Raw genomic sequence first — 8,847 nt, 5'->3', positions numbered from 1 at the left:
ATCTTTCAAACTCTCAGCCTGGTAGTGTGGGAAGATCATATCCTTCATTCATAAAGGAAAAGATTAGGATATTTTAATGATACGATTACTAGTAAAATAGCTTACATTTTTATAGCTTTAAGGTTTGGTAATTCTTTTTACATAGATGGTCTCAAATGATGCTCCCAACAATTCAGTGAAATAGGCAAATACTGTTATTTTCTTCAATGGACAGATATAAGAAAGAATTTAAGGAGAGAAGAATTTAAGTTATAGAATTTAAGCAACTTGTCCAGGATTAGTTGTTTGAAACAGGTAGTAAATAAAAATCTGATTCTATCAATGAATCAACTCATAATTATCGAACACACACATCTGTATATTCATACTGGACATTTTACAAAGTGTTAGAAATATATAGACAAAAGTGAAACAATTTTTTTCTCAAAAACAGTTCTTAGATTCACGAATCTGTTTTTATATACACATATGTATATGTAGTAATATACATATTTGTGTTCTCTATATATACATTATATGTACATATACATGTGTGTGTTAAAAACAAAGCAGGTCCTAAGTAACCATGTTTAGGTAGGTACTACTAGTTGGAATTAGGTGGACTAGAATAGGATAGCTCTGATTTGATTATTTTGTGACCTTAATCAAATCACCTAAATTTTCTAGGCCTTATTTTCATCATTAATCAAATGAGAATATTTAGATTCAGTCATGTATAAGACCCATTCTAGAACAAATATTTTATCCTAAATTTGAATGAAAAATCTCTTTTCCTCCAACTTCTAATAAAATGTTTGTCCTACCAATTGAGAATATACAGAAAAAGCCTAACTTTTCTCCCACAAAAAATCCTTCAAATTTATGAAAACTCTTCTTACGCTTCTTCTAAAGTCTATTCTTCTTTAATGCTCAGTTGTCTAAGCAAAACATATAATACATTATTACTAATTCCCTTCTCTTGTAGCTCTCCTCTGATTAATATTTTCAATAGCCATTATAAACCCTGATATTCGAAATGGAAATGACCAGTCAAAGAAACAAACTGCAAATGTCACAAGACTAGGACAAGGTAGAAGGAATTTATCATCTTCCTTGCTTTAAAAAATCTCTCAAAAAATTAAAAACAATCTCTCTTTTTTAAAAAATTTAATTAATTAATTAGTCAATCAATCAATTAACTAATTAATAATATTTTCCCATGGTTATATGATTTATGTTCTTTTTCCCCCCTTCCTCCCATCCACCACCCATAACCAATGAGCAATTCCACTGGGTTCTATGTGTGTCATTGATCCAGACCTATTTCCAAATTATTAATTTTTGCAATAGGGGGATTGTTTAGAGTCCACATTCCCAATCATATCCCCCTAGAACCATGTCATCAAGCAGTTGTTTTTCTTCTGTGTTTCTAGTACCACAGTTCTTTCTCTGGATGTAGATAGTGTTCTTTCTGATAAGTCCTCAGAATTGTCCTGGATCATTGCATTGCTGCTAGTAGAGAAGGTCATAACAATTGATTATGCCACAGTGTATCTATCTCTGTGTAAAATGTTCTCCTGGTTCTGCTCCTTTCACTCTGCATCAATTCCTGGAGGTCATTCCAGTTCACATGGAATTCCTCCAGTTCATTGTTCCTTTTAATACAATAGTATTCTATCACCAGCAGGTACCACGATTTGTTTAGCCATTCCCCAGTTGAAGGGCATCCCCATATTTTCCAACGTTTTTGCCACCACAAAGAGTGTGGCTATAAATATTCTTGTACAAGTCTTTTTTCTTATGATCACTTTGGGATATAAACCCAGCATTGGTATTGCTGGATCAAAGGGAGGACAGCCAGTCTTTTAGCACCCTTTCGGCATAGTTCCAAATTGCCTTCCAGAATGTCTGGATCAGTTCACAACTCCACCAGAAATGCAATTTTGCCACATCCCCTCCAACATTTATTACTTTCCTTTGCGATCATATTAGCCAATATGCTAGGTATGAGATGGTACCTCATCATTGTTTTGATTTGCATTTCTCTAATTATAAGAGATTTAGAACACTTTTTCATGTGTTTATTGATAATTTTGATTTCTTTATTTGAGAAATGTATATTCATGTCCCTTACCCTTTTATCATTTGGGGAATGGCTTGATTTTATGTATAATTGATTTAGCTTTATATACATTTGAGTAATTAGACCTTTGTTAGAGGTTTTTGTAATGAAGATTTTCCCCCCAATTTGTTGCTTCCATTCTAATTTTGGTTGCATTGGTTTTGTTTGTACAAAACCTTTTTAATTTAATGTAATCAAAATTATTCATTTCACATTTTGTAATTTTCCCTACCTCTTGCTCAGTCTTAAAAATCTTTCCTTTCCCATAGATCTGACAGGTATACTATTCTATGTTCACCTAATTCACTTACAGTTTTCTTCTTTATATTTATTCCTCTCTCCTCTCTTTCTCCCTCTCATTTATTAATGTCCTTCCTGATATACATTCAAAACTGAACATATTAGTTTGGGCATGATCTGTGTGGAACAGAGCACAGAGGAACTATAAATGGCTATATTCCAGAAAATATTATTCTCTTAATATAGCCCAACATTCACTTATTTTAACTGGTTTTTCAAATCATGTTGTTGAATATGAATTGTTATCTAGATAAGTCTGTACCATTCTTTTCTTCTGATCCACAGTTTTTGGACTTAAGTAAAAATCTTTGTATTTTCCACTAAACTTTCATCTTATTAGAATTGATCTAATATTCTATTATACTTCAGTCTTTTAAAAATACATGATTTTTATATAACTTTATGCTTGTGATTTATACTTTTATATGTCATTGAGTAAAAAATTTATTTAAACAACCAGGCAAGAAAAGATTATAATTGAGTTTCTTATTTTTCTACTTTGGGTAGGAACAAAATAAACCACAGACGAATAACTTAAAGGACTGACTACAAGATTGTATTTGATTTGGCTAACTGTACAATTTAGGACACTGGAAAACTTCACCTCTATTAGATCAAATTCCTTGTGTTCAAATTCCATTCCTCCTTTCCTGAAATCCTGAGTTGTTTCTGAGAACTCTTAGGATATAACTTGTGTCTAGGGAACTACATAGATTTGAATAAAAAAGTTCCCAACTCCCTACAAGCATGTAAAGCATCAATGTGTATCAATTAAGGAAGTTTTTTTTTTTAATAGACAATGCAGAAAACACAGAGAAGATGGACAGCAGTCCATAAACAATAAATTCAACTTTCTTTCTTATTAATGAAGTCTTAGCTTCCTACTGCTCAGGCAATGTACAACACTCTAGAGTCATGGTTCCTTTCTGTGGTTTGATCTGGTTAGAAAACACATTTAAGTTTGCTAAGGAAGCAAACCCTTAAAATTCCAATGAGTCTCTTGATAAACTCAGAAAATTACACAGTCCTCCAGTGTCATGATCCCACTTCTATCACTACTTTTCCTGGACTGGGTCCAAGCACTCAGATCCTAGAAAAATACAATGTAGGTGTTTTCAATAACCTACCACCAACCCTGTTATAAGATATGTTGGTCAGAGAAGTATCCAACTCAGGAGCTGGTTGGTCAGTTTCTGGTTGACTTTGCTAATACACATATGTTTCCCAAGGAATGAAGTCCCCTCTCATGTGTCTGGTCTCTAACCTAAAGGAAAAAGGAGGGGGCAGTGGGAATTCATTTATTCTGTTGTCTTCTATATATAGGATCTACCCTAATGGGTACGATATACTTAATACACAAAGTCAAAGAATTAATTTCCATCACTGATTTTCAATTACTAATCCTTCATGAGGTGTATATGTCTTTACAGTTGTCAATGAGTATATATATATATATATATATGCTTCATATAATTAGATAGTGATGAACATTGTCTGCATACTAATAAATTGGAACATATTAAAAAGAATGGTGATGAGAAAGGAAAGCTACAGAAAAAAAGATTAATTCAAAGAACTGCATATGGCTATTTGGGTAAAAGATGATGAGAAGCAATATGGCACAAGGGATAGAATAAGCTAGTGAGACCTGGGTTCAAGTTATGCCTCTATCATAATTTTTGTAAGACACTAGAAAATTCATTTAACTTTTTTTTTTGCCTTAGTCAACACTATAACAATATTACTTGTGAAGTATTTGCCTCTCTGCATTTCAAAAGGTAGTTATCTTTATACAATTTTCATGATAGCAATGAAAATATAGTTATTGATCAAAAAGAGATTTTATAGCTATTTTCAAATATTTGAAAGCACTTAATGAGAAAGAATTAAACTTGCTCTTTTGAGTCTCAGAGAGCATAATCATAAACATGGATGTAAAGATATCAAAGATATAAATTGAAGTTTGAAATGAAGAGAAAAAGTCTTAACAATTAAAGAAGTAGAGAGTGGATGCCCCATCACTGTACGTTTTCAAGCAAAAGATAGACTACTTGTTGAGAGTTTAGTAAAGGGGTTGCTTATTTACATATAGATTATGGTAGATTACCTCTTGGTTTTTTCAATTTCATTGCTAATTTGTTGATGAGATGCATCTACAAATCTCAGTAACATACATCTTTTTTGGTTTTCAAATCAACAGATCAGAAGAGGAAAGATTAACCCCAACAGGAAGCCTTGGGCCTCTTTACTGATGTACTTTAGCCTTTATACTAATGGCCAATGGCACAATCTTCATGCCATCACTGCTTTTTCTGATTGGGATACCTGGCCTAGAGACTGTGCAGTGCTAGATTGGAATTCCATTCTGTGCCATGTATATCATTGCCATGGTTGGAAATTACCTGCTCCTATTCATCATTCGATCTGAAAGCCATCTCCACAAGCCCATGTACCTCTTCTTGGCCATGTTGGGGGTCACTGATATTGCCCTCAGTACTTGCATCCTCCCCAAGATGTTGGGCATCTTTTGGTTTCATCTGAAGGAAATCTACTTTGAGGCCTGCCTGCTGCAAATGTGACTCATCCACACATTCCAGTCCATAGAGTCAGGCATCTTACTGGCCATGGCTCTGGACCGATATGTGGCCATCTGTGATCCCCTGAGGCACACTACTATTTTCACCCCACAATTGCTCACTCAGATTGGGGTTGGGGTGACCTTAAGGGCTGCTATCCTGGTGGCCCCATCCCTTGTGCTTATCAAATGCCGCCTGAAACATTACCGAACAACAGTCATCTCCCACACTTCAAAATATCAGCCTTAAAGTTTGAAATGTGAATCACTCCAAATGTCCTTGTTGTGATAACCAAAGACAAAAAACAGTGCCTTCCAGAAGAGACCCCTCATTTATAGGAATATACATGAATGCAACTAGCATTCTCTACTAGCACACTCAGAGACAAATGAGACAAAGATGAGGAGATAGGCAGTGAGAGAAAGACAGAGACAGAGAGAGAGGTAGTTTGAGAGGGAGACAGAGAGAAAGAGACAAAGAGAGAAAGAGAGAGAGAGAGACCTAATTTTAATTGATCCTCTCCTGTTGATTGATTTTTGTTGAAGACTGATCCTGTTGAAAACTGCTTGGATTCTGTGTTCCATGCTTCTAAATGTTAACTTTTTTTCATTCCAGTGTCTCTATAGTCAATGGTCATGTTTTAACTGGTGAGTCTATCAGTTGAGGCTTGTAAAAAGCCACTTGAAACTGGTAAGTTGGTTAGTTGAGTGTCTTGGATAGTGAATGAAAGGAGGACATGGTAATAATGAATGACAGAGGGGGTTGTATCGAAATAAAAATAGCCAGGATAATTAGAACAATTGTATTATACATTTTAGATTTGGAAGATAACTTAGAGACCACTGTGTATAATCCATGTATTTTATAGATGAGGGAATAGAATGAGAGAGGTTACATGATTTGTCCATAAATGCAAAGCAGGTAAACAAAATGTATGAAATAGGAAATGAATCCAATTCTGTTCCTGCTTTCAAGGCCAATGCCATATCTATTTTCCCACACTTTCTGTGGTTATAGGGAGTAAAGGGAACAATAGATACAGGCATTGTAGACTCATAGCAGAAATTGAAGATTTGCTCTTTTAGGTCAGCATAAGAAGATTAACCCTTTATGAATGGCTTCTGAGAGAAAAATGTCCTTCTTTGAATCTGGTCTTGGGTTCTTCTACCATCTAAACAGATAAAAGAGATGTTTTTTCTTAACCTGGGTCCTTTGCAGCCACACATGAAACGTCACCCTTCAATTTCTTCTTCCAGGTTCCTTTTCAAGTGATCAACAGATAAGGCAGCAATTTTGAACGATATACCCCTTTCCTTCCACTTTCTGAGACCTTTTTAGGACATGAGCTCTAGGTTGTAAGTCTGTATGATGTGCCAACCTGAAGTCAGAATGTTTGGCACAGGAAATAGTTTGTGCTTTCCATTTCACTCTGCTTGACCTCTGAGCTGACCAGACTGTCTCTAAATGCCCATTTTTTGAGAAAAATATGGTTATTTCTGACTACTGCCAAGAATAACCATTAGCTGTGAGAGACTATTGTATGATTGGATAGATTGCTGATGGATAGTTTCTTGCTTTATTTTCTTATAGTCTTGACCAATGCAGCTAGGTGATACAGTGATTAGTGTTGAACTTGGAATCAGAGAGATCTGAGTTAGAATACTGCTTTAAACATTTCCTAACTATATGACCCTGAGGAACTTATTTAATCTCCTTTCAGTCACAGTTTTCTCATCCATGAAATGGGAACAGTAATAGTCTACAATCCACAATAACTGCCCCATTATTTTTCAATGGTTCTACTATCTAGCCAAGTCTCTTCTCGGCTATACTTCTAAACTTGGCTTTTTTTAAACTAAAGTGAAGAAAATTGCATTTTGCAATAAAATTTCATATGATAAGTGTTGGCCCAACATTTTAACCTGCTCAGATCTTTGTTTTTAAACAGTCTGTTTCTGATACACCTTGTTAGTTAAATTTCTCATCTATGCATTTATCTAATCATTGATAGAAATGTTAAACAGCAGTGAGGAAAGAAGAGCTTCTGGTTGATGAGTTTCTTATATATCCCCTTTGAGAAAATAGAAAAATAAGACAAATATATGTGATTTGGGTGATTTCTCCAAGATTGAACATAATTTACATACTCTGGAGTTTAGGATGCTGGGCAGCCTTCCCTTCCCCAAATTATCTATCTTTGGCTCATTTCTTCCAACACATATAGTTGCCTCTGGGAAATCTCAGCATATAACCCCTATTTAGCTGGGTCTCCACAGTTGTGGATGCAGAGGTCTCTGGCTCTGAACAGGCACCTAAGGAAACATTGCAAATGAAGTAAAGCACAGGCAGTCTAAGCCATTTTATTCTACTAGAGAAAATGCTGAAAATACATGAAGGACTGACAGTATTCTATATACAATAAATGCAATGTTCCTTCTTCTTGGCTAAGACCATTCTTCACCTGTCACCTCTCCTAAGGAATATTAAGCACCATAGACTCCACATGACTCCATCTTATCACAAGGACTGTTCAGCAAACAGACAAGCAGACAACCTCTCTAACATTATGGGGAGTCCCTTGGTTATTCCAGAAACTCATACACGCCTCCAGCATTATGAGAGAGACTTTACAGTTTAGAGTCCTTATGAAGGAAAATATTCTTGGCATTTAATACTCATACTAAGAATTTAATAATAGTTCTTACAAATTGTTTAGAACTGACTCCAGCACACCGCTGGTTATATACATTGTATTCTTTTCTTCAAGATGCTGTACTGTTCAATATATCCTCTTTCCTCTCCAGAAAGGTAGAATGTGCACCCCTCCAACATGGGAGGCTAATCCAGCACAGAAATTCCCATTTTCTTTCTGGAAGGCTGGAATTTGCCAAGTCCAACTACTTAGTGGTATGTTTCTATTCCTTTGCAGCTAAATTGTTAGGAGCACCTGTTATTTCTATATGTCTCTCTCACTGCTTCCCCTCAGTAAGGTTCATGTATCTTGTAGATGACCCTTGATTGTGTGTTGTGATATAAATATTACCTATAACCATGTGGATGGGTATGTTGGGGTAGCAACTCAGATTCCTATAAGTATCCTCATCTCCCTCAATAAAGTAGCCATTGGCCACTTGATTTCCACCAGTCCTCCTGAGTCTATCTGCATTCATATTCCTTGTGACTCCCAACCACATGTGGTCCCCGGTGGTCCTGACAATCCCTGACATATATTTACTAGGTGACTCTGGGCAAATCATTTAACCTCTCTTGGCCCCAACAGAACTATAAGACAAGTAGCTTCAGACTACTTCCTTATCTTTACTGATAAGGGGAATTTCCTCTGGAGATATTTCCTTTAAAGAAATGACAGATATAGGCCCAAAAGGAAAAAAAAAAATCTGATTACTTTTTTTCAACCATTTGCAACTTCATAAGAAAGAGATATTAGACTTAATTTATTAGGCCCCAGGGAAAAGAATCAGAAACATGGATAAAGATTTAAAAGATGCAGTTTTAGATTTGATATGAGAAAAATTGAAGTAGAATGAACTACCATCTGTTGTTATAGCCCAAGAGTCTGGAACAGTGAAAAATGAATTGTGTTGAATTGCCTAATTAATTCCAACTCTCTGTCTCTCTCTCTCTCTCTCTCTCTGTCTCTCTCTCTCTTTTTTATATTTGCAACATATATCCTATGACTAAAACAATCTCTTCCATATAGTATTTAGTGTATAGTAAAAGAATAAGATTCCTATAAACCAATAAAGAGATATGACAAGCCCATAAAAGAGGTATAGAAAAAAATACATTCCATGTAAGGTCAAAGGAGAATATATCTATTAATGAAGAATGCAGAATTATTAATTCTTG

Source organism: Monodelphis domestica, chromosome 4, assembly GCF_027887165.1.
Source record: "Monodelphis domestica isolate mMonDom1 chromosome 4, mMonDom1.pri, whole genome shotgun sequence".
Classification (NCBI taxonomy): domain Eukaryota; kingdom Metazoa; phylum Chordata; class Mammalia; order Didelphimorphia; family Didelphidae; genus Monodelphis; species Monodelphis domestica.
This window is presented reverse-complemented; position numbering follows the sequence as displayed.